Source organism: Ambystoma mexicanum, chromosome 2q (genome assembly GCF_040938575.1).
Source record: "Ambystoma mexicanum isolate Mex_15411 chromosome 2q, UKY_AmexF1_1, whole genome shotgun sequence".
NCBI lineage: Eukaryota > Metazoa > Chordata > Amphibia > Caudata > Ambystomatidae > Ambystoma > Ambystoma mexicanum.
The window spans coordinates 1,136,727,751-1,136,753,513 of NC_090924.1; the positions used below are offsets into that span (position 1 = coordinate 1,136,727,751).

Here is a 25,763-nt window from a genome sequence, read left to right on the forward strand (position 1 = left end):
TAGCATACTCTATTCTATTGATACTTTCTTCAAATTAGCATACACAAGTGAGCACATTGTCAGTAATTCGGTGGTTGTCAATGCACTCTATGATGTTTCACAGCCACTTGCATCTTTCATTCTATATTTCTTTCAGGCCATGATTTGACTGAGCTCTTCAGACTATTGCTTTCTTACTGCTTGAAGCTGGAACTTAAGAGCTTTTCTTTCCATTTATATGAATACGAGCACACATAAAACACTGGTCCACAATTCGTCAGTTGCGATTAACGTATTTTCGCGTACAGCCACCTGTAAGCATATGTTATGTTTTAGAAGTACTGTCTGTATATGGTAACTAGATCACCCCATGCATGTGTTTTAGTGTCATGTAATACAATGATCACATACCGTATTTCTTTTTACACTAGGTTTGCTTTACAACATTTTCCAAAAAAGAAAAGTATGTTCACGTTAAAAGGATAGAAATGCAATTGGGACGGCAGAGATGTGAATGGATGCTAGAGATGTGAATGGATGCTAGAGATGTGAATGGATGCTAGACATGTGAATGGATGCTAGAGATGTGAATGGATGCTAGAGATGTGAATGGATGCTAGAGATGTGAATGGATGCTAGAGATGTGAATGGATGCTAGAGATGTGAATGGATGCTAGAGATGTGAATGGATGCTCTTCTGTTCATGAGAAAGAACATGCACAGGAAATTCTGTAATGAGCCTTTTCTTCTCTGCCGTTCCAAACAGATCAGAGAAATGCTCGGCGTGTTTAATAATGCACAGCTGGATGCCACATAGGTGGGATTATGCAAATAGGCTGAACAAGGACACTAGAATAGTCACTTCTATCATTGAAGCACATATTTTGGTGCGCTCAGATACATTGCTTGTGCATCCCCACCACTTTTGTGAAACGTTTTGAGAGAGAGAGACAGAGAGAGAGACTCTCTCTCTAGCGTGGGGACCAAAAATATTTTGACCTGCATCTTTTGGGTGGTCGTATAATTGTGGCGCAATACCTCCGATTTGCTGGTGTGATTGACACTCTAATATGCAATCCTGTGGTATTTGGGCACGTGGTACTTTCAAAATAGAACTTGAGGTAAATATGCCCAACTCATAATGCGGGTGGTTAGTAAAAAAAAAGTAATGGTATTTAAAAGTGCCTGTTTTTACAAAAACTGCCAAACTCAATATGAGCACCCATGTATCTATGCCTGGGTTCAGTGTCTACATACATTTGTTCCATTCATACAGTGCTACATCTTAATCTTCTGCAGTTTAATGGCAAGGGTTTTGCAGGAACTATTTGATCATGCTTTGCGAAGACCAAACTATTGGACCATTGAACTGCACCGAACTCTCATCTGACCACTATTTTCCTCCATATTACTCACACAGTCACTTAACTGGCTGCACACAATGTCCCTTAAAGACCGTCCACTCTTTTTGTGCAGGTGACAGGAGCGTTTTACACACTGGCTTGTCTCCGATTGATAGAATATAAAACAATGCCCTGCAAACTTTAATCTACCCTCCAATCTTTGCTCACAGCTCCCAAGCCAATAATATCCATCGCCTTCTCCCTTTCTGCTAATCACTTTGCTTCTTACTTTTCCTCTAACATCTCTAGAATTTCTGACACTCTGACACCCATCTCCCCGCCCAACTCTCCTTCTGTCCACCACCTCTCCCCTTCTCTCTTCTACTTCTCCCCTAATTATGCCATTGAATAAGCACTTATCTGTCGCAGTGCCAACCCATCGTGCACTCTTATCAATCCTTTTGCTTTCCAGATGGTCAAAGCCTTTGTCACATTCCCTTGCCTTTATCTCTCAGAGCTCTTTAACCTCTTTCTCTCTCCGTTGGACTCCTTCCTGCCTCCTTGAAATCTGCAACTGTCCTACCCCTATTTAAGAAAACCTCTGCTAAAGAAAACGACCAGCAAACTACTGCTCAGTTTCTCTTCTTCCCCATCATTCAAATGTTTTGAGTAGGTGGCCTTCGACCAAATCACTAAGTACCTTGTTTTGGAGAGCCACTTCAATTTGGCGTCCGTAGCAAACACTCCGTCAAGATTGCACTCATACATGTCTCCAATTTTCTCTCTGATGCTCACCAATCCAAACAATACTAATTATTTTGGACCTTTCTGCTGCTTCCAATATTGACAACCATTCCTCTCTCCTCCTCACTCTCCTGGACCTTGGGTTTCTCAAATGTCCTGTTGCCCCGATAGCCTCCTATCTGGAAGGTCGGTCCTTTGAAATCTCTTGGAACTTGCAAACCTTTGACCCCACCCCTCTCCCTGTCAGCACCCCCCCAAGGATCAGTTTTTGGAGCTCTGCTCTTCACCCTCCATACCTCCATTTTAGGAATACTTATCTCATCTTCTGGCTTTCACCATCACCTTTTTGCCTATGAGACTCAAATATTTTTCTACTTTCCTCCCTTCACTCCAGCTATCTCGGAATGGATTACAAAGGGTCTCACTGCAATTCGCTACCGATGGCTCCCTACTGCCTCATGCTGAACTCTTCAAAAAAAGAAGTCATTTTTATCACAGCGTTCCCTACCGTTTCCTCTCCTATCTCCTTTCCACCTGACCTCCTTGTTCCCTCGCCCAAAGCTTGCAATCCTGTGGTTCTCTTAGACCTATGACTGGAACAATTCATCACTACCACTGCCTATGCTGCTCATATTAACCTCCTTCACATTCATGAAATGTGTTCTTTTCTTACTAACCACTCTACAAAAACTCTAATTTCTACTCCTGTGCTCAGCAAACTTGACTACTGCTCAAGCTTACGCCTTGTCCTTCCTCACTACTCCTTCCTCTCTTTGCTACCCCCATTCTCTAAAACCGACCCAGATACTCCCCACTTCTCCCTATTGACAATGCTAGTTGGCTCTCCATGCGATAACGCTCTCTTTTCAAGTTCCTTCTCCGAGTCTACAAAGCTATCAATGGTCTTGTTCCACAGTACCTATTCGATTGTATCTCACTTTATTGACTATCTTGTTCCCTCCGATCATCCTCTACACTCAACCTAACCCTCTGTGACGAATCAGGAGTAGTCACCCCTTCTCCCAAAAGGGGAGCAACCCCCTTTGAGGCTAGGGAGGAGACCCTGCTCCACAAGACCCTCTCTAGGGGTCTGGGCAAGTGGAACCTCACTGGAAGTGACTCCCCCTTGGGGGAGAATGACTCCCATTCCCAACGGGAACTCCCTATGCAGGACACTATCTGCATACACGGGACTGCCTTGCATCCAAACTGTGTCTTCCTTCTGTCCGACTGTAGGTAATGTCGAAATGAACACGTTATCTGAAAATAAAGGAGATATCCCTTTAAGAAGAAATGAGTATGAAAACAGGACGAGGAGACCCAAACAGGGAGAGAGAATAGTATACAGGGGAAAGCCCCCTGATGGCAGACAGCAAAAGAGAGGCAGAGTTGAGTGCTGGCGCGGAGGACTGGTGTGGTAGACAGAGGGAGAACCTTTGTCAAGAACGGAATCAGAGGGACCGTCCAAAGAGGTGGCGTGTAGTGGGTCTGGGGCTCACCTAATTATGCTAGAACCTGGATGATAGGAAGCGAGGAAAGCTTTCACCAGCCACCCTTTAGGGAATGCAGCGAGTTGCAGAGAAGCCAAGACCGGAGCCACCGAGAAACCGATAGACGAAAGCAAAGAGAGGAAATTGACCTACCCGAGCATGAGCCGAGCCCGGCGAAGTCACCTGTGGATGAAGCAGGTACAGGGGTGTGCTGGAGGAGTGGGTGGCCACCAGGAGAGCAAATAGTTAAGCAAAGAGACTATGATTGCGACACATGTATGAGCGGAATAACGTATGAGCAGGAGCTGATATCTGAGGAGATATTCAAGAGCCTAAAGCAAGGATTGGAAACAACTATTGTGGGAAAAAGAGAGAAAACCCCAAGAAGAAGAGAGAAAATTGTTAGAGTAGGAAGACCCCTTTAAGAAAAGCTGTGTACATATTGGGAAGATGTTTAAGAGACTCTACTCAAGAGAAGAATAATAATGGTCACTTGATTAGGGAAGCAAGGCCCACTAACAGTTGGGAAGAGCTGCAGGAGTTCACGAAAGAGACAGTACATTAAGAGAGAAGATCATCCTAAGGAGTAGGTTTTGGATTACAAGAGACATTTACATATTACGGACTTGTGTGAAACCAGAAAACCCAGGTAGAAGCTGCAAAACACAGATGCAAGGGGAGGCCACCCGAAGAGAGATTCTTTTGGGCCCAGTTTGTTAGCATTGTTAGTGGTACTGATGGTCTTTCAGAAAAAAAGCAGAGCTGTATATCAAAATCCATAATAACCCTACGAACCCCCTATTATTATCAGTAAAGGAAGATCTGGGGAGTAATATCCAGTCTAGATTCGAAAAAGATATGAAAGCACTGTTTGAACTGATCTGTTTGACTCCCCAGTGTGGACAAGATAATGAATTTATGTTTTACCATCTACATAAACGCCTATATTTATGGGACTGGCAGAATAATTATGTACATTTAGCAACTCTGAAAACTTATCAGTTTGTGATATTTGTATTGTTCACCTAGAAGAAGCCTCAAATGTACTTGGAATTGTGCCCATCTCCTATACTTAGGCGATTCATACTTTTGATGTGCATTAACCATTTACCAACATTAGAGAAAATCAGATTGGGGCAAGCTTTCTCCAAAGCGGAGCGCTTCTGTAGAATTTGTGAAAATCGCTCTGAGCTGGAAACGGCGAGACATATACTTACTCAGTGTCCAAAGATGAGCATTACTTACGGTAAAAGTCTTGATAAGTTTGTACATTCTTTTGAACACATAAGAAACAATGAGTTCTGGCATCAATGTCTTAATACCCTCAATCCTGGATTCCATATAGCCCTTCTTAGTCTGGACGGAAGCCGAAAAAATATTTACAATCAAAGGGCTTGGTAAGTTATCTGCCGTACAGCCAGAGAAGCCCAAAAGTGATGACCCTTCAAGTATAATAACCAACTGAGTATTAAGATACTGGGCCTAGAGAGGCAATGCCCAAATGATTAGACCATCTTAGTCCCGAATGATTTATTAGATCTTAATGATACTATTTTGTTGATTGCTATCTCTTGGGCAAGAAGGATTCCTTTTTGTTGTTTTGATAAAATGATTAAATTTTGGTATATTCTGTTTGACGATTAAGTTATGTATGTTCTTTGTGTAATTTTGAGTATTTATGAGTATTTATGTATTTTTCTTAAACTTGATTGATATGGATGTTGTATTGAATGTGTTAAGTTTTATTTTGTTTATAAAACTGTCACATTAAATAACTTAAGAGAGAAGATCATCCTAAGTAGTAGGTTTTGGAATACAAGAGACATTTACATATTACAGACTTGTGTGAAACCAGAAACCCCAGGAAGAAGCCACAAGACACAGAGACAAGGGGAGGCCACACGAGAGAGATTCTTTTGGGCCCAGTTTGTTAGCATTGTTGGTGGTACTGATGGTCTTTTGGAAAAAAAAGCAGAGCTGTATATTAAAATCCATAATAACCCTATGAACCCCCTATTATTATCAGTAATGGAAGATCGGGGGAGTAATATCCAGTCTAGGCCCAGTTTGTTAGCATTGTTAGTGGTAGTGTAAAGTAACCTATCTTCAAACCAAATAATAACCCTCTAGGGAAAAAGGCTTGGTTCACCCTTTTGTGAGAAGAACAAGAGCTTTATTTGTATACAAAAAGGAAAAGTTGACAGGGTATTATAAGTCCACTGCCGTCAGGCTCTCCCCCTTCTTCGAAGCAAACAATGTTATAACTGCGAAAATCGTCATTCATCACGTTTACCATATACAGTGTTCATCCACCCGCCCCCACCCTCATTGGATACCGCCTCTTTACATGCTAATAATCACATATTGACCCCAAGTTCAGTGGTCACATCTTCTCTGACTCCAACGTCTTCACAAGTTGGTGACGATCTCTTCACCTTGGGTCACTGTAAAATGATTGGTTACTTTTCCGAAACCAGTGTCCTGCCGTAAGACCTAATCGCGTGAAGTGCACCTGGCCATCAACAATAAGTGGATAACTTCGAGGTCAGTCTGGTCCTTGCAAATAAAGCATCCCTTTTCTCATCTCAGACACACAGGTGCCCCCGCCATGCCTCCCGGTTGTGATCTTAAAAGAGTTGGCATCATCCTTGCTCTGGTACAAATCACGGACAGTGTTGACTTCTGCACCCCCCTTATCAGCTTCCCCTCCTAAGGGGAAGGCCTGGGTTTCCTGCAGGTCCCACTAATCAGTTTAAATAATTAAGGATTTAGAAGTTTTACTCATGGGCATCTGGTAGTTCAAATGGGATGGCCATTATCCTAGAGGGCACTGGTGTCCTACATTTCTGCTTGTGTTTTGGAGGCTCAAGAACCTCTGCCATGACTCCAATGGGGTTGTCCTTCATAACCGGCCACAACCGGCCGCAGCCATTGCTCGTGTTGGGCCGCTTACATTCCTTTCTAATTTTGCAAAACTGTAACAAGATGTATCTGTGTGGGTTTTTGTGTTCCCTACTTCGCCTGGGGTGGGCGAGGAATATTCAACCACGAAGCCTCGTTCTTTCGTGCTTCCAAAACAGCCTATGAGGACTCAAGCCTACCTTCGAATATGGTGTCAAAGATCCATTCTATACATATGTTGTGCGCATATAATGTATTCACCTAGCATTCTATGAAGCTTGTTGGTTGTTTACCTTATAAAGCCCTATTATAAGCGTGCCCTGAGCCATTCACCTATACCCGCACGTCCCCTCACTTCCCCCTGTACCTGCTCATGTGTATTTCCCATGTATAAGTACACTTTCCGCAATCTAAATCGTTTGGGAGGGGCTGGGATCTGAACGTGCATCCCAACAGTAGAGTCATGTAGCTTTAGGTTCGGACTGAGGCTATTTTGGATTTTTGACTTACTGAGGAGCACCTTTGTTTAATTTGTTTAATTTGTTTATTTTGTTGATATTGATATTTTATTTCTATGGCGCTCGTACACAAGTGTTTCAGAGCGCGAATTAGGTAGTTAGGTAGGGAATTTCCCTGTAGCAATAGGGCAAGAAAGGCCTTTTCTATTATTTAAAATAAAAACACTTAAAAATGTCTACGTTGTGTACGACTCCTTCTTCTGACCCGCCATACATCCTATACTCTCCCTGTGCCTTATATTGCTTCCGCTCTTTCTCCCTACTCGCCCGGCTCCACTGGAACCCACTGCTCATAACAATCAAAGCCAGCCCAACTCAAGATCTACTCAAAACTAGGCTTAAGCATCAATTACATTCTGAAGAGGAAGCTCCCCCGTCCTTGCCTCCATCCTCCCAACCTGACCCCTCCCCTCCCATCTTATAGATACGCGTTGCATTTGTATTAGATGTGAGTTTCCCATCCCACTATTCGTTATCATTATTACTGGTTACCAACCTGACCCCATCACTGCCTTCAAGGACTCTAAAGAATAGGTCGCTGCACTATAGTTGAGTTTTGAGTTCCATAGGAAAACCGAAAAATGAAATGGTAATAAATTGACTCGTATGACGGATTTAGCTGATATTTTGCAAACAAAATTGTACTCACTGGCTCCCACTTCCAAACTAGAAAATTTGGGAAACAAATGTTAAAAAAGAAAAAAGTAATTAGGAAAAATGCTGTTTCGGTCTAATGCCCATTCATTTTCCCATAGAGAAAAGGTCCACGTTTTTCTCAAGTGCACAGCCAAAATCGCAGGATGGAATTGGACCAGATACGAAACAACTTGGGCATGAAGCATTGACTCGATTTCGGGGAGGGCTCTTCAGGTATTGCGTCCAGTTGTTTTTAAAATATTTGACTGAGAAGGGGGTGCGTGCCCCCTTCTCTGAAAAGTCTATCTATATTCCCCCATGGTGCTTTGCAGCAGAGGCTGACAGGATTTGCAGGAATTAAAAAGTAGACATTTTCTCGCAAAATTGTATTGCTAATAGCTTTTGACTTGCTGGATGGATTCGGAGGAAATTCTCGAAACAAATAGTTTGTCGAGGGCCCCCCAAACTGCACATTTTGGGAACAATACGTTCTAAAATTAAAAAGTTATTAAGAAAACAAAAACACCACAGTTTTCAGTCCACTAATTTTCCAATAGAGAAAAAGTGCAGCTTTTCAGCAGCCATTGCGTGAAAACCGCTGGCACACTTTGACCAAATAAGGAACAATTATGGCACATAGCGTTGACTTAATTTCCGTTACTAGTTTGAGGCAAATCCATAGAGTAGTTTTTTTGTTTTTAAACTCTTTATTAATTTCCAACATCCAACAAACAAACATTACACTACAACTGTCACTTTGTGATGGGATCCGCACTCTGTCCTATGTCTCCTTGGCGTTTCGCCTTGGCACTCCTTGTCCGTCCACCGTGTTTTGTTTTTTTCCATGGTGCCTGTGCTAACCCCCTTACGGCATGTAAAGCCCCCTTGCAGTTTCCCGCTCAAGTCGACGCCAGAAGTTCAGTCTTCCTCTGGGCCACTGGGTCCTGTCGAGCTTCGCCCATCCATGCTGTTAAACAGTTCCTGTATGAGAGAGTTCCATGCAAGTAGTTTGGACGCGCCCTCCCCGTCCCTCCACTGCGCCACTCTGGTCCACACTGATGTTTCTGCTATAGTCAATTTTTTTAGATCTGCCCACCACATTTCCGCTGATGGTCCTGTTCTCGAGTTCCATGCCATTGCTATGCAGCGTTTCGCCAGTATACACATTAAGTCTTTCATTTTCGCTGTATGTGTTCGTTGTCTGCCGTCCCTCGGGAACAGTCCCAAGAGGTAAGATTCCGGCGACCATGCTTGCATTTGAATTCCTCCAGCCTCTGCCCTCATTTTCACTGTGTCCCAGAAGTTGAGTATCACCGGGCAGGTCCAGAACATAAGTATCATGCCCGCCCGTTCCGTCGTGCAACGTGGGCAGCTCCGGGTTTGTTTGTCTCCCATTTGTGACATTCTCTTAGGCGTGAGGTACACTCTGTGCCTAAAATACAGCTACATTTGCTTGAATCTCACATTTCTGGAAACTTTTTTGGCATACCGTAGCATCCCGTTCCACTCCTCGTTGGTGAAGGTCTTGTGTAGCGCCTCCTCCCATCTAGCTCTGGCTGTTATTGTTGCTATTCTTTACGATTCGCAGCAGCCGCCATTTTGATTTCCCTGCTGTGGCAGGGTCCCACAAATTTGCTGACCTATACACCGCTTCGGCGCCAGCAATCTGCTCCAAATGTGCACACGATCTGTGCCCGTTCGCTTCTGATAGCCAATTATGTGCATTTCATGTACCCTTGTCAGCTGGGTCTGTGATTTCAAGCCCGGATATTCCAGGATCTTGGGGAGCCCTCTATGTAGATGTCCTCACAGCATGGCTACCAAGCCACGCCCCACATTATTTTCTCTATGCCTTAGTAGTTAGTGATGCTGAGTAGTTAGATGGGAAAGGAGAATGAAGGGTGTTAGTATGGATTTGGGCATTCCATATCATGAATCAATGGGCAAGTACAATCCTTGCGGATTCAATTCAATTGTGTCACTGCTTACCTTAATTGTTAGGTAAGGTGGTTCCAAATGTGGGTAGTGAAGTTGTTAAGAGCCCATTGCTTTCAAGTTCTCCTGATGTCCAATTTCCTTATATGGCGATTGTAGCTTGATAGTCAAGTTCTGATACTTGGTGAGCGGTATATCCTTCCCTGAGAGGTGGGAATTATTAAGCGTTAATCATTATTTCGTTTGTGAGAGTGCTCTCGCTGTGCCTGTGGTGTTTCAATTTCCAGGATAGCCAGAGTGGTGCTCATATAGATACGCGTTGCATTTGTATTAGATGTGAGTTTCCCTTCCCACTATTCGTTATCATTATTACTGGTTTAAATTTAGTGGGCCATAGTACCCGTACAGCTCAGTGGGTTACCATGAGTGCATTGGCACTAGAGTGTTAAGTGGAGCGGTTCCATGTGTGGTGCCTGGCTTGTAGTTTTTTCCATTCACCGAAAATACTTTTTTACCTATTGGTAATCTAATAATAATATCGCATAGTGCATTATGTTTAAGCGCAGAACTTACTGTCATCTGGTGCCGTTTATGTTGCTTTTTAAGGAGTGCTATCCCGCAATTGGTGTGACGCGATTGACTATGTCCTTGTCTTATTGGATTCTCTGTTTGTAACTGTGTTTTTTATGCCACAGTATGTTAATAGGGGTATTCACATTCAACTTAAATTCTGGAAATTCAACAGTGTTCTAATCTAGAGATGGCGTTTAAATTGTGGGTTCATTATTTCCCATTCTGCAATGTCATAATTGTCCGATAGCAAAATTCAATGCTATATATTTGCAATCAAATCTTGATTGTGCCTCATCATTCCTACATATCGTCAGCCTTATGTCTGTGCGTAATGTACTAATGGTGTCAAATCATCGGTTTATACACGTCAGTAGTATAGAGACGTCCGGATTTCCGGGTGTAGTCAGATCGCGTACAGAGTGAAAAGTGCGTTTATGAAAATACAGGGACCCTTAAAATATGAATTGGGGTGCCCAAGTTCATTATATTACAGCGTTCAAAGTTATCGAATGTGCCTGAAGCTAGTCCTTACCTTGTTAGGTTTAGGTTTTGTAGTTGTGTTCAGTGCTCCGCCTTGTGTGTTGTTCCTCGTTGCAGCTGCTCTGTGCTGCGATCGCTGCCCCTTGCTTAATTGTCACATTTCGTGACATCATTCGGTTAAACCCATCGCTTTCTCCCCCCAGACCTTGTCACTTAATGTCTTACGGATTGCGGCACGTGGTTTAGTTTGTTTATCGTTCCGTGAGTTTGTATTCTATTTCATGCCTATTAATTACTTCTGAACAACATGGTTATGTTCTTATCAGATTGTTATGTGATCAAGCTAGGGTGCATTTCAGTCTATTTGAAAATTGGATTCAAATGTGTTCCTACATGTGTATCTCTGTTAAGTATAAGCTACATCCAATTTTTATAATGAAATTGATAATTGGAGTCCGTGATAATGGTGCATTGTTAATGCATGTCCAATGAGCACGGGATGTATGCCAATTTGAATCTTTTTTTGAAAATATTTAGTGATCATTTGTTAGTTCCAAATTAATTAGTTCATTGGTTAGTTTGGGGAAGACGGTAGGGAGGAGGAGGCATTTATCCCCAAATACCGTCTTCCATTTTGTCCATTCATCATTTATAAGAAGTGATGCATCTCTGTGTCCGTATTTAGACCTTCAGTGATTGCTCTTAGGTTACATATTAGTTTACACTCGTATTGGTGCAGGCATTTCTCACGATCCCCCCATCGTTCATCCTGTTTCAGATGTTTTGCTCCAAAGAATTTGATGTTTTCTTTTTTTGTCGTTTTGGTGATTTTTGTTCCACTGCTCTGATAGCGCTGATGGGTTTCCTGCATTGGTGATACTTCCCAGGTGTTCTCTCATTCTCACTCTAGCAACATACATTTTGTTACATACACATATTATCACGTAAATTACAAATGTAGTTCTACAATTGATGAATTAGTTGATTATCACATTTCTTCTGTTTGAAGTTCTGTAACTCGGTATGTTATTAAGGGCATTTCTGCACATGCTGCAATGAGTATATTTGAAGAACCCTTTAAGCGGTTTGCCAGTCATAATATTAGTCTGATGCTTTTGTCTAGCCCCCTCCATGAAGCTTGGGCTAAGTTATGTACGTAGTGTGGGGGCCTTAGTGTAGATAATGTTCGGTTTATCTGTTAGGTAGTCTTGGGCAAGTTTTAGTAGATGCCAGTCATTTTGGAATATTTTCCGTATTAGTGCGTTGTTTCCAGTGCATTGCGTAATCATCCTCACTGTGTGTGTCTGTTTGGTCATGTTCTTGTCCTTAGGTTTGAGGTAGTCAGCCCTTATGCTGTCCATCCACTTTTACTTTTGCATTCAGGATGCAGTCCTTGGTGTATCCTCGTGACCCAAATCTGTCTTCAATGAATTTGCATTCAGTCTTATATGTATTGTTCCGACTACAATTCCTTCTTGCCCTCGTGAATTCTCCAATGGGAATTTTCGAATTGTGCTTTTAGGGTGGCAACTACTCGCCTGTAATGTGGGGTTAAGCTCTAAATTTTACAATAGGTTCTTGTTTCCAATGTGTCACCGTCCACAAATATGTATAGGTCCAAGAAAGTGTCAGTGTCAGCCCTTACCTCTTTAGTTTTGGTATCCTTGGCAGCGAAGAGGTAAGGCCTGTCCTTCCAGGTAGCCACTGTGCAACCCAATTGCTAAAAACAGGTGGGCACCGTGGCCACCCAGAGAGCAATGTCCCAGGACAAAGAAACCCTGACATGAAGAGAAGCCTATGTAGTAGGTCCAAGTAGACTCCTCGAGATGAGTAGCGGTGGACTCCAATTCCCAGGATGCACTGAGAAGCAGGAACAGTGCTTATGGAGGATTCCACGGGTGAGCACAATGCCAAAAGGTGAGAAACTAGGTCAGCCACCCCGAATCCAGCGAGAAAGGCAGCAAAAAAACCAAAGCGGACGAACCGCAAGGCGCGCAGAGGTAAGCGAGAGATGGCAGAACTGCCGTAGGAGTTCAGCTGACAAGAGCTTGAAGCAGACGCGAGCTAACCCATGAGAGAAGGAAGGTAAGAGGCAGCCGCTAACCCGGGGGGGGGGGGGGGGAAATGAAGCTCACCAAGTATCAGAACTTGAATATCAAGATACAATCGCCACATAAGGAAATTGGACATTGGGAGAGATTGAAAGCAATGGGCTCTTGACAACTTGACTAAACACATTTGGAAACACCTTACCTAAGAATTAAGGTAAGCGGTGACACAATTGAATTGAATCCGCAAGGATTATACTTGCCTATTGGTTCATGATATGGAATGCACAAATCCATAATAATACCCCTCATTCTCCTTTCCCATCGAACTGCTCAGAACCACAGAAATATGTCTACTCAGCCAGCACTAACTACTAAGAAATAGAGAAAATTGTGATTGTTGTAATATGAATATTATGTCAAACAAATGCAAATAGCACTTTGAAAGATTGAATGTTGGCATGAACCCATAATTGTTTATTGAACTACTGCATTAGTGCCTTGAAAAAGCCCAAGGAAGGGCAAAACACATGCACGTGCCTCCTAGCAAAGTTATGTTGGCACCACCTTGAAATTAGGAACAAGAGAAATTGTAAAAATATAAATTGCAACCAAATACACTTAAGGAACTGAATAAATTACAAAAGTGTTACTAATAAGTTTCAATTGAATCATTGGAAACCTGTGAGTAGTGTAATATAATTAAGCACACATGCCTGCATAGAACCCACAAATTCCATCTGCACTAATAGACAACATGTAGAGGCACTGTAGCCCCCACAGTAGACACGCGGCACTAGAAAACCCATAGCACATGACTCCATTTTGCATTAGGCCATAAAGGATTGTTTGCAGGATCGCACAGTTCACGTTCTCTGCTCACTAGGCCCAATCCCATTAAGACAGAATGAATATGCAGAGCCCCGTTCCCACGGAAGTCTACTTCCCCTTCGTACCTCCAGCGTTGCAAATATTTTGTATCTTCCAAAGGAATGCACCCTGCAAGACAACACCAGGTGCCTCACTGTGTCCATTCATCTCCACTAAACTGCCAATAGGCTTCTAACCCTGACCCAGCCAGTCCGGACCCAGCCCCACACCACTGACCTAACAACCCCACCTTTGTGCTCACCCAATATATGCAAGACACCCATGGCCCAACACAAATCAAGTTAGTTTAGGATGAAACAATTTAGTAATGTGGCCCTGACCTTCACCGCGAGGATGAGCCCAGCTGACCCATGTGGATCCAGACCGACGGGAAAGAACTAAGCAATTACAGCCTGGCATCCCCTATGGAGGAGGCTCATGTGAAGGGTGCCTCCAATCGGTGGCACCCATTAGTACTGTATGTAATGCCCCTGGTTGTAGCAGGACGAGCCGAGCGCTCTCGAACAGCAGAGTCCTTTGCTGATATTTGTATTCTGTACAATTGAACCTTGTTATCCTTGCAACGCTATCTCCTGGCCTATTTCCCTAGCGGGTTGTCTTTATTCTGGATTGTGCGTAATAAGGGACTTGCCTTCACTAGCATGTAATGCCGATAAACAGGAGTGCCTATTACAATAACGCCCCTTAGGACTCCATCCCTGTGAAATTGTGGGTGGGGGGACCAGTGTTCTGGGACCTTTGTTGTGCTGGATTCCCTCAAGCTCCAGTATTATACAGTAGCCCACTGTGACGTGCCAATGGCCTTTGCACTTGTTCCTCATAATCTGCCCATCATAATACCGCTAAACCACCTTCTACAGTCATACATCCAATAAGGTGTGTACTAATGGTTATATGCCTACAGGTAGTTCGAATTACTTCCCGGACGAGATCAGTCATAATCTCCACCTCAATAATAAGAATATCTTGTGTTAATAAAAACTACACTACAATACTGTTTCCTCCTGAATCTATGGTTCGTTTACAATCTAATTCATGAACTGGTAGCTTACAGGAAGCATGATAGGTTCCATTCTATATTCATGCCTCGTGTTTTCAAATATTCTAGGTTTTCGATCCGATTCATATCTCTGTGTAGCAATCTCCTTTGCATATCACCACCTCTTTTTGACATCAATACTCTCTCCAGAATCACAAATTGTACTTGTGCAATACTATGCTTTGCCTCTAAAAATGACTGGCTACAGGGGACTTCAAATTCCGTGTTCGAATGAATGCTGGACTTTAAAAATGTTTTTTTTTTTAACTCTGCACTTTCGGCCTTGTTATTTTGTCATTTGTTTTTAGGGGTGGGGGGGATTGCCATCCCTGCAGCATCCGATATGGCCAGCCCAGGGACATAGACTGATCTAAACGAGTAAAAAACAATATGAGGCTGCCATGTGCTCTCACAAAGAGCCCAAATGTACAGACCTGCAATTTTAGGCCTACCTCGAGGTTGCCCTAAACAAAGGAAACCCCTAAAACAAAATGGCTGGGAGCAGGACTGAAACATACATTGGCATCCCAATGGCTACCAAAAGGGTTATTTAGGCCAACAATGAGGTAAAAGCGCTTGCACCCTCGGTGAAGCCAAAACTAAATAACAGCTGCCACCAGTCTACCCTCTAAACCCAATGTAGGGTGATATAATCTTGGTGTGCATAAGAAGCACTCCTGTGAGCCTTATGGGCAATCAAGGACCAAAAAGTGCTGTAATTCCAGGCAGACTTTACTATAATCCCTCTGTCCACAGAAAATAGGTCAGTCATCTAAAAACAAAATAAAAGTTAAGGGGCCATAAAAAGTGGCCCTAGAACTCCCAAGAATATAAACTATGTCTTAATAACAGCATTGACAGCTTCTGTATTTGATCCAACAAGTAGAAGAAAGCAAAATGACCCAAAAAGAAGCAAAGCAGGGCTTGAGTTCTGCAGCTGCCTCAGGCAGACCACGGTACCAGATTAGTGAAAAAACAGGAGAGATGTGGAAAGATCTGAAGGTGCTGGCAGTGGAGGAGGGGGAAGAGAGACGAGAAGGAGTTGGGGTGGGGTACCTGAAGGCAGAGGAGGTGGAGGAGGAATGGGGAGAAGTGAAGAAGCAGAAGAAGGGGTAAAAGATCTGGTGGTGCACAAGGTAAAGGAAGGGAAGAGAAAGTATCAGAGGAGGGGAGGAGAGAAGGGAAGGATGTGGGAGGAGGAGATGTGGAGAGACCAGAAAGTGCAGGGGGTGGTGGATTTACCAGAGGGGCTGAGAAGGTCAAAGGAGGGGAGGTGGCAGGTGTAGAGAAGGAACAAACAACAAGCGTGAAGGGAGGAAACCTCCAGGATGGGGCGAGAAGTTGGAGAAGTGAAAACAGAAAGGAGGTCAAGAACCTCTTGGAGGTAACCAGGCCAGTCCGAGTCAGTGAAGTAACATCCAACCACTGGTTGTCTCAAGGGAGTGGGAAGAGGAAGGAGAATGTGGCAGGGCAACAAGGAGGTTAGCCCACAGACAGCTGTGTGACAGAGCTAAGAGGTAGAACCAGGAAAGTGAGACTTAGTTGAGAAAATCAGGGCTTGAGGACGGCAAATCACAATAGCACCTACCCCAGCACTCAACGAACCCCTAGGACTATCTCACCTATGGGAGATATTCTGGATGCTATTGAGACAAGTCTGGGAACTTCAACAGGAGTGCTGGTCTCACATAAATGGCACTACCTAGCCTGTGGCCACAGGCAGAAACCTGCCAGTGAACAGGGATTATTTCCAACCACCCAGAGTGGTATACAAGAGACTGAGTTACACCAGGGTGAGACCCGGAGATACTTTCTTTGCAATACTTTTTCAAGAATACTTTCTTTTATTATTATTAACCATCTCCACCTTAACAGAAACTAAGATAAAAATACTGGGATCTCCACTTTTCTGAAGAGAGAACCCCGCAGTCCTTAGACATCAAGAAGGTCATTGAGGCAGGGTTCATCTATTCCTGGTAAACAAACCCAGAAAAGACTTTCTTGTGTTTTTCAATTTCGTCAGGAATAAGTACGAACTTGTAAGAACAAACCACAGGGAGGGGAATATAGAAGCGCATTCCTGAGACTGGCCAGGTTTAATAAGATCTGTAGAGGGAATGAGGAATACGCCCATACCCTAGCAGGTTCCTTTCGTGTGGAAGCCAAAAACAAGTGTTATGTTTAATTGATTATCTCTTGGGTCCGTTTTCAGACATGTCCATGTGACACTTATTAGTTGCTTCCAAGGTGTGGTTCAAATTCTATTCCCTTTTCCTTCTCCATACTGCATTTCTGAAGCACCCTGTAGGATTTGAAAATTAAGATTCAATGAGGTGATGGGCATCACCCTGTAGGCAGAAACTACTGCAGGGAATCGAGGAGCAACCAGGAGATGCTACTTTAACTTTTTTGCCCATTTTGTCTGATCCATAGTGTTTAAATGTGAATTAGACGTTTCTTAATTTTTCTTTAATTAACATTCCCAAACACACAAAGGTAATGTCACATATGCATGTCTGAAAGTAACCAGTTGCCCTGAGAATCCAAAAGGTAGTTTCTGTAAGCTGCTGGTTTCAAGCCAACCAGGGTCTCCTAAGCTAGAAGCAGGAACTAAATCGCTCCTGCCAATTTCAAACCCTGTTCTGCAATGGTTTTCCAGGACAGTTTACCTAGATCTATGAGGCTTCTACCATTTTGTATTTTGCTTTCCCTTGTTTCCCTTTAAGACGGGACTAGTTCAGGTCTAACCAATTGCTGGTATTTTTAGTCATTGCCATTTGCTTCTTGGTGATTCCTAGGGCTAAGAGATCGAAGGATCTGGCTATTTCTTGGTGCATTTCAATTGGTAGTGACTCCGGTCCGACTTGGCCATGTCGGCTTGTAGTTGGGGTGAGAATCAATACCTTCTAGGTGGATCTTACTTTACATTACATTGGTTAAATGGCTGTGTTAGTCCGGGTACTGGTGTACTGGTGTAACTGGGTACATGTGACCAGTGAATAGTCAGACCAGAATTTTGTTTCATCTCGGTTTGGTTATTGAGTGTGGTGCTGAAAGCTCACATAGTATCACAGGTGTGGCCATTCTTGTGGGCCCGGTCCTGTACTAGTAGAGAAAATCCTAGATTCAACATGTAGTCCACTAGGTTGTATGCTTGTTTGTTTTGATGTCATCTATCTAGCGGTTCAAATCACCCATCCGTCACTATTTTGTTGGACATGCTATACAGCGTTGTTATAAAATCCATCCAGATATTGTGAAAAGAGTTTCATTTGCCAATGGTATTGTAATAGTAGTGCTATTTTTGCCAGTCTAGGTCAGTACTGCGGGTATACTTTCATGATACACAAGCCACACTTTAGACCAGTATTTTCCTGATGCATGTCTCTAGAATAAATGTGAGCATTGCTTTGAAAAGCACTTCATGTTCCTCAATAAATATGAGAATTGAAGTCCAAAGCACATTTCTAGGATGCTGGTGTCCTCATATATACCAGCACTGCTCTGTAAAAAAAAAAAAAAATCGCAATGCATAGCCTCACAATATATGCCAGTGTTTCCTCTTTAAAACGTGTTCATGATGCTTTGTAATGTTATTAATGTTGGTGCAAAGGTATAGACATGTCCATATGTAATAAAGGGGTGTTTTTTTCAATGTAACGCATTCATGGAAGACAAAGGCAGCATAGAGTGATACAAGTGTTTATACAAGTCCTCAGATTTCAGGTGCAAAGCCCACAATACACTGAGTTGTGAAATGCCTGCAAGTAATATATTCACCTTGCTGGGACTGCTGGTTGAACGAAATGTGTCTGTTCCCTAGATAAGACACACAATGGGGTGCTTTTGTTTTGACAATTCAAACAAAGGCCTTTGGAGCCTTTGGAGCCTTTGGAGCTTCTAAAGTATTTTATAGCCTTCAGATATCAGTATTTTGTGAACAGGTGTAAGCAGAGAACACCAATCCACCTTTCATGTTGACAATTTAAAAATGCAGCTAAATTCACTCTTTCCAGTGGTGGTCCTGACTATTCCAAATCCAGATCTGCCCATAAGGTTGACAGGCTGATCCCACTGATAGATCAAGTGCCTCTGAAGAGAGGGTCTGTTTCAATCTGGTAACACTACCAGTGAGTCATGTATTCAGTGTTCAAGGATGAGAGAGTTCATGAGCAGACCAGCTTCAGAAGGAATATCGGTGGGACATAGCCTATATTTAGCATGATGCGTAGGGAAGGAGCTGAGCTTCATAAGAGTAATTATCAGAACTCATGATATAATCACAACGTGTAGATCTCACATGTCACTTTGGGGAAAAAGAACACAAGTACTTTACAGAGATCCTGATCCTTGGATCCGATGCTAACCTAAAAAAATTGAACTCTAAATACTCTGACTTCAACATAGACGGCAATACAATCAAAGTAGTGAAAGAGGTAAAAATGCTAGGTTTCTACCTCGACTCCACCTTAACCCTAAGGAAACAGGTTAACTCCTTGGCATCCTCCAATGCTTACACCTGCAATCTCATCAGAGCCTGCAGACCATTTCTATCTAAAGCTAGTTGCATTACCCTTGCTAATGCCTTAATATTGTCAAAACTGGATTATTGCAACGCCCTATACCTTGGAGCCAACAAATATATCCTTCGACAAATTACAAACATTACAAACCAATGCCCTTAGAACCGCCCTAAACTTACCAAACAGAGAACACATCTCCAACAAGAGAAGAGAACACCATTGGCTAAAGATAAGTGACAGAATCATACTCAAAACAATCTCTCTCACTTCCAAATGTCTTAATCATGCTGCACCACCATACCTTACAGAAAGAATGGTTAGGAGATCCTCGACCCGCCCCTCCAGAACAGCCAACTCCCACTGTCTAGAGATACTTAGATTTAAGCTAACAAAAGCTGGAGGAAGTAGCTTCCTGGTGAAAGCCGCACAGACCTGGAACGCTCTACCTCTACCTCTAACCCTCAGAATTGACCAGTCCTATCCCAACTTTAGGCGCAATACTCTAAATTGGCTACGCTCAAATGACATATGATCCCCACTGGTTACCCTTATATTCCTACGCACCTGCCTTATGTATGTAACCCACTGTACATTCTCATTGCTCCTGTTTGTATATTTTGCATATGATCCTCACTGGACACCCGCCATACACTCCTATGTATCTGCCTTATGCATGTAATCCACTGTACATTCTCACTGTACCGTTTTGTATCGCTTTTTATTTATCCGTGTACTGTACTTATACCAATGTGTAACTAAGCTTTAAGTATCCTTGTACCTGTTGCGCCCATTTACCTAAGGGTTTGGTGCACATTACCAAATAAACAAACAAAACAAACAAACGTGGGAAGTGGGGGAGAGACAAAACAAATGCCTTTTATCATAATTAATTCTATCAAGGTAAATAATGTGCTTCACAAACAAGTTAATATCTCAGGATCAGAAGGTTGTAGAAGTAAATCAAATACATTGGCTCAATGGGAATAATGAGCTGAATCTAAAAATATAACAATCACAATTCAACCAGATGTGCTGCAATAAATAGATAAAATGTTAAAAAGCAGACCTTTTAAAAACAGAGTAGCCATATTCAATTCCCTAGAAAGAGATGTGCTTAATCAGATAATTTATAAACCTGTGAGCAGGGGTAAAAGTTTAAGGTTGCAATCTATTAGTCATCCATGAAATGTTACTCACCACCTCAAGTCTAAACATACACACAGTATACCATTGCATACTCGCAACCAGTCAATTATAACTAGTTATGGCACATGTTGTGTCCTGCTGTGAAGCAGTTAGAAACAAGGTGTATAGAAACTAGAAATAGACCAAATGACATCATGACAGGTGGTGTGGTGGACCCTAGCCTTTGCCAAACCCCTTGAACAGCCAGTGGCGGACCCTTGTCCTATGAGAGACAGAGGGTGTTTCCTAGGAGTGACACCAAGAGAACAAACTACCACCTGATCGGTCCTTCAATGAGAGCTGAGATAGGGATATCACTGTTAAAATGTGGAGTCCACAATCTATACAAGGCCTAACACAGATGATTTGGAGGAGGGTGGGGGGGGTCGGAGGGAACTAAAAAAAACTGGGAGCCAACTGGATTGCAGACAACACTGCTGTGGGACAAAGAAGACTGGACTGAATCCAAAGCCTTATCCATGGGGACTGATTGTAGAAAGGATCACAGACCAGGACAGAGTCACCTAGACTGAGAGGGACTTGGGAGCCATATCCTGGGCTAGGTGACCAAAGAGGGAGAAAACTACCTGGTGCCAGCTGGTGGTACCTGCTAGCCTCAATTTGAGAGGGAATCAAAATGAGAATAGATGCTTTGGGGAATTATACTTACTTTACTATAGATTTAAAATAAATCCCATATCCCTTTCATATTTAAAAAGGAATACATGGGGAACCCTGATTAAATGTTTTTCATTTGGAACCAGACTAAAGCACAATGTGTATGTGCCATTGTGAATTGAATCCAAATTAAATTGAAACCTATGATGTAAGCATTGTTGAGGGTCTTCTTCCTACATGCTCTATGAGTCTGTCCTGATACATTCTGGTTTCACCATTACTGTCTTGTGGCCAATGCTGGTTTTTACTTTTATGGACTTCATTGATCTACAGTTGTAAAGACTGGTAGGGGGTGTCTGTACTTCTGCTCTCTATATGGTAGAGGAGAGGCACAGTGGACCCCAGCCAAGATTCTCTATAAGGTAGCAATGGACGAGCAATCAAGGCCTAGCTTCTCAGGAGGTGATGCAGGCTGGTTCTTAAGTACAGTGTAGTCCCCAAACCCCCATAAAGGAAGGTCCACACACTGTATTACTGAAAACACAGTCTTTATATAATTAATATTCAAAGGTATGTACACGATCACAATAACGCACTTTGTACTTGGAAGTCAATAATGATAAATATATACAATTCTAAAGTGGTACCACTAATGTTATCGAATCTCATTACAGTGCATCGGTTAAAATGTCACACAGATTAATAACGAGGAAACCAGCAATAGAGATAGAAAGGAACGCAAGATGGTTGAAACAGTAGGCAGAATACTGGCCCCGTGCCCTAGACACAGTTCTGTGTGGAGATCCCCCCCCACCTGGGCAACCTGTAAATAAAGATATATAGCACAAGCCCAGTCCATATGTTCAATAGTGTCGCTTCTTCCTACTAAGGTTTTACCCCCCCCAAATGTACCTGGTGGAGTAGAGTTCTCCGACAATGCGTCGACCGATCCTTCTTGAGTGCCTCCCTTTCAGGCAGGAGCCACGGATCGTCGAGAGGTGTCGGGGGAACTTGGCGTTCGATGTCGGGGAATCGACGGCCCTTCTTGAGTGCCCTCCCTTTAAGCCGGGAGTCACGGGTCGTCGAACGTCCGACGGTGAACAGGGTGAACTACGGCAGGGAAGTGACAGCTTCGCTCCTAGCGGTGCTCGTCGACGACAGAGCGTTGGCGTCCTGCAAGGAGGAGGCGTGCGGGGCACCTCTGTGACGATAGTTCTGGACTGCAAAGAAATGATGAAGAACTGTGGCCCAGCAAGGGCGTCGAGTCGTCGGCGTCTCTGTGGTCTTTAGGTGGCGGGAAACCCACTGGTGGATGCTCCTCGGTGCATCGACGGTCAGGCCTTCTCCAGCGGGAGACAAGCGGATGACGATGCAGACGAGAGGGTCCGATGATCAATTGAAGTTCTTAGGCAAACGGGAGCACGGCGGCTCCGGTCGGCGACGGCGGTCGTCAACAGTGGCGGACAAGAGTCCGAGTGCTTCTCCTTGGAGTTCCGCAGCAGTCCCCGTATCGGGTCGGCAGCCTGTCGAAGGTCTGTCTACCAGGGAGCGTTGGCAAAGATCAGCTGTGCACGATGGTTCCTCGTAGCTCGGGAAGAGGGCGCCTTACCAGGTCCTCTCTGGGTCAGTCCTTGGAAACACAGCAGCATTCAGATTGCGAGGGAGAGCACCAGCACTCCTTCTCGTCCAGCGGGGTTTCAAGGTCAAGCGTCAGTTACTCTAGTTACTCGTCGTAGTGGACTTCAGCTTCTGAACACGATTCCTAGCAGTGAGAGGTCCCCAGATATACTGTTGATCTCCCATTCATTCCGCTGAGTCACACTCAAGCATCCAATCACGATTACGGGTATTCATGCAGGCAGGCAGCCAATCAGGCACACGAGGTATTCAGGCCATTTACTTCTCTCCAGACCCTCACAACATGTTATGTGTATTGGGACAAGTACCGAGCCATTCAACACTCCAAGCCGCATTCATACCGGTTTCGGGCAGGGTTGTCTCAGTCATTGTGTCAACCACCAGATACTAGACACCCACAACACAGAATGCATATTCGTCACACACTCTATTCACCCAGGTCCCACCCACAGGAGGTACCCACAACATACATCACCGGGAAGGCTCCAGCTAGTCTGGCCGGGCCTTTACAACAACACCATATATGGCATTTCCACCCAACAGCCAGTCAGGGGGAATGGACAGAGTCAGGGCTTCCCAGGACTTTGGGAAAACAAGGTAATAGGTAATAGAAAGCAAGAGGCCACCGGGGCCATCTTGTTTTCCATCAGGAATCAACTGATCCCAATGGCAGGGCCGGGGTATCCGAAAATGGAGGATACTCTGCGCACCTGTCAAATTCAGCATGGAGCTGCCACCAGCCCACCCTGCTCTGTGGGCCACCCACAGGTGCCCAAAAACATACACTAGGGGCACAGGGTTGTACCCCCACCGATGGGTGCCATAAGGGTATCCCACGAGTCTGTTCACCAAACCAAAAGAGAGAGAGCTGCACCGCCAGGAGTTCCACATGAACTCCTGTGCGGAAAACACGACAGAACACACGATAAAAAGCAGTAAAGGACAAGGATACGGAGGCCCTGTCCCTCCGATGCATTTCCAGCATCACAACAGTGCGTCACCCTTTCTCAACTCTCATGCTGGACTTCCTTTGCATCTTGTTCTCATGGTGGCCCTGGATCATGCTGTTCCCATCTTCATCTTGTATCCTATCTTGCAACATTATTTGTTACTGCTGACTTCTGCAATTGTATTCTCTCTCCCCTCTTGCTTCTCCACTCTTTTTGACTGCTTACTCTCTGTTCTCTCCTCCCCTCCCCTCTCCCTTTTCCTATCTCCCCCCTCCTCCCCTTACTTTCTTCTATGCACTTACTCTATCAGAATTGTCCCTGGACCTAGTATGATAGCAACCTCATCTGTCCCTCCCCCTCCCCCTTACTGCCCCCTCACCCCAGCTATATCTGAAATGTTGTCAGGCCTAGTACAATAGTCGCTTGTTTTGTTCCTCCCCTCCCTTTCTGCACCCCTCTCCCTCACCTGTTTTCTCCAGCTCTAACAGAAATGTTGTCAGGCCTAGTACGGTAGACGCCTGTCCGTTTCCATTCCCTTCCCACTCTCCCCCTCCCTTCCTTATCTATGTTTTAGCACTTGCACCATCTGAAATTTCGTCAGGCCGAGTACAATAATTAATTTCACATCCTTACTGTTCATGGCCTGTAAGAATGTCGTATTTTCCCTTGTTCCCTCCCTTGCCCTGAAGCGCTTTGAAACACATTGTGTATAGGCGCTATATAAATAAACATATCATATCATATCACCTAAGTGTTCAGGATCCCATAGAATGTTATTGGAAATTAAAGATCTGATGCCTTGTGAATGCCAGTCAATAAAAGTATACTAATGTTATTTTCCTAGACCAAATAGCATGTGGGTTGATGTTAATGGCCCCCGAGTCATTGAAATAAACTGAGCGAGTTAGGTTCTTGGGTCACCCAAACGAATTTGCAGCTGATTTTTGAGAAAACTATGGATTTAAATATTGAGAATTAGCCCAACATTTAGAACACATAGAAGCATCATTGGGTTGCGGAATAGGGAGCTACAGTTGTTATTGATGTGTATTCATACAATTAAACCATAGAACTGTGCATAACAACATTTTGAAAGTTGCATTTTACTGAAGTATTATTCTGAACACAGTCTCACCTATTGGGTGTTATGACCATACATCTTCCTCTTCAATATTGGGTGGATGATCAAAATGGATTGTGGTGTTTGCTAGTATAAATGATTAGCGACTATGGAGTTATTCTGTATTTAGCATTAATTGATTTCTGACTCGGCTGCGCTCTCTTGTAATAAGTGGGAATTAATCTGTCATTATTTAATTGCCAAATATTTTAAATAAAATCAATTAAGATTGCAAATCAGCATGCTTCTTGCCCTAGAGTGTGGAGTGCATTAATGTACGTTAACGCCAGTAGAGCATCCGAGGTTCGTAAAAAAAGAAAGCTGTCAACATCCATCCCTAAATGTTACACTTTCTGAGCATTTTTGGAAACAGAGTCTATTAACTCAATAAACACTCTTACACATGAACTTCAATCCAGGAATCGGGCAGCTAAGTCCAACCAGGTTATCATCCTGCCTTTCACCTCGACTTCAATGACATAAATAATATATCTTTGACATCTCTCGAATACCTGCATCATGTTCTGCTCACTAATCACCATCTTAAATCATTCAGAAAAGGCATTGCTCCAGCTGCTGTTCCATAACTTTCTACCGCGTTTTTGACAGAATCCCTCGCCTTTTCTCCTTAATAAATACAAAATTACAAAACTAATTATGGCTGAAAGCGTATAAACCAAAAGGTTTCTTTGCATTTTTCCTCGTCTAACATAGAGTCAACTTGTCTGCATTGCCTTTCACTGTATTCCTTTCCAGAGGCATAGCCAGGATTGTCTAACAATTGGGGCCTGAAGCTCATGTAGTTGGGCCCACATCAGTGACATTACCATCTGTACATGCCCACACAGACGTGCCGAGTGGGCATTTATAGAATTTGGGTGGCCCTTGCCTGCTCAGGCCCTTCTCTGTCTATGCCTCTGTTCCTTTGACGTTATGAGGTTGCTTGTTCGTGGTTCTTCAACAACTACTGAAGCAGTAGAGAAATCTTACTTGAATCTTTGCTCGCACATATTGGGAGATACCTGCCTCACAGAGCCTACCCCCATCCCCCGGCTCTACTCCATTCATGAATTCCCTGGCTCCAGCACTTCCTTGCTGAAGACACCCTTATACCCTTGAACATAGGATGCATTCCTTTCCAGCATCAATACA

The 25,763-nt window shown here is 43.6% G+C and overlaps 1 protein-coding gene across 3 annotated transcripts in view; it reads right to left on the minus strand.

Annotated features, from left to right (window-relative positions):
* LOC138569993 (uncharacterized) overlaps positions 1-25,763 on the minus strand; it is a 132,096-nt gene that overhangs the window by 102,115 nt on the left and 4,218 nt on the right. The gene's annotated exons all lie outside the window — the stretch shown is intronic.